This window comes from Scyliorhinus torazame, chromosome 24 (assembly GCF_047496885.1).
Source record: "Scyliorhinus torazame isolate Kashiwa2021f chromosome 24, sScyTor2.1, whole genome shotgun sequence".
Classification (NCBI taxonomy): domain Eukaryota; kingdom Metazoa; phylum Chordata; class Chondrichthyes; order Carcharhiniformes; family Scyliorhinidae; genus Scyliorhinus; species Scyliorhinus torazame.
The window spans coordinates 51,122,403-51,123,896 of NC_092730.1; the positions used below are offsets into that span (position 1 = coordinate 51,122,403).

The following is a 1,494-nucleotide window of genomic DNA, read 5'->3' on the forward strand; positions in this document are numbered from 1 at the left end:
TTTGTCTCGGACCTCATTCGTTTCCAAGGGGACCAGGAGACTGGTTCTGTGTTCTTGTTTCCCTGTGAAGCGAGTCAGACTTACAAGTTGGTTAAAAATAAATAATACTATGCCTACAAATCCATCTCGCGTTTTATTGAGGCCAGACTGACGGGTAAAGAATTCTACATTTGTCAAAAGCTGTGATCACCAATGTTCCTGTATTGGAGAAATATTGCAGTATTTATTCACATGGGCTAAACATTAGCTCACCGATCCTAACTGTTGGCCGCGTGGCCTAATGGATAAGGCGTCTAACTTCGGTGACTCTCAGTGATGTTATCAGAAGATTGCAGGTTCGAGTCCTGCCGTGGTCGTTTTGCTCAGAAATCCGGTGGAACTTGCTGACAGCCGAGTTTTCCCTCCTCAGCTCAAACTTCCACCTGTCCACCTGTCAAGGTTGGGGTTTTTTGGAATGTAATTTCTTGTAACTTTGTTCATTCAATTGTCTCTCATCTTAGTATTTTGTTTAGCCCCGAATGAATCCACAATATCTGTCTGATTTGAATAAACTGTAGAATAAATTATTCTGTATCAATCAGTTCAATACAATTCTGTGGAGGAAATTCGAATGCCCTCAGGAAGATGGATAGAGTCATAGATGTTTACAGCATGAAAACAGGCCGTTCGGCCCAGCTTGATCATGCCGCCCAGTTTCTATCACTAAGCTAGTCCCACTTGCCCGTGTTTGGCCCATATCCCTCTCTTATCCACCCTGCCATGTAACTGTCCAACTGATTTTTAAAGGATTTGCTTCTGCTCTCTTTCTAGTTCAACAATATCCTTGCTATAATAGGGTGAGCATAACTGAACACAGTCCTCCATGTGTGGTCTTACCAATGTCTTGTACAACTTCAACAAGACGTCCCAACTCCTGTATTCAATATTCTGACCAATAAAACCTAGCATGCTGAAAGCCCTCTTCGCCATTCTGTCCGACTACAACTCTATCTTCTTGAGCTATGGACCTGTACTCCTTGATCTTTTTGTTCTATAACTCTACCCAACTCCCTACTATTAATGGAGCGAGTCCAGCTCTGATTGGATCAACCAAAATGCATCACCCTGCATTTATCCAAATTAAGCACCATTTGCCATTCATTGGCCCACTGGCACAAGATGTTACTAATGAGCTGAATCAACTGTTTTTTGTCCAGAGGGATGAAAGATTATGTCTCTGGATTGGAAATCCAGAGGCCTGAACTAATCTTTGGGACATGGAAGAAATCCCACCATTCAAATTCACCATTTAAGAGATTTACAGGGGGATTGACAGGGTGGGTGCTGAGAGGTTGTTTCTTCATGTGGGAGAGTCTCGGACCAGAGGGAATGATCTCAGAGTAAGGGGCTGTAGCCACCTGGGTTGGCCACTTCCCGACTTAAAATGGAGAATCGCAAAGACTGAAGGGAAATTCAGCTAACACAGGCAAACACTAGCAAATACAGCAATCATGT

The 1,494-nt window shown here is 43.2% G+C and overlaps 1 non-coding gene across 1 annotated transcript; it reads left to right on the forward strand.

Annotated features, from left to right (window-relative positions):
• Nucleotides 1-266: 266 nt before the first annotated feature.
• Nucleotides 267-356, forward strand: trnar-ucg (transfer RNA arginine (anticodon UCG)). The gene is given in 2 exon segments: nucleotides 267-303; nucleotides 321-356. It is a non-coding gene; the product is annotated as a tRNA-Arg (tRNA).
• Nucleotides 357-1,494: the final 1,138 nt, after the last annotated feature.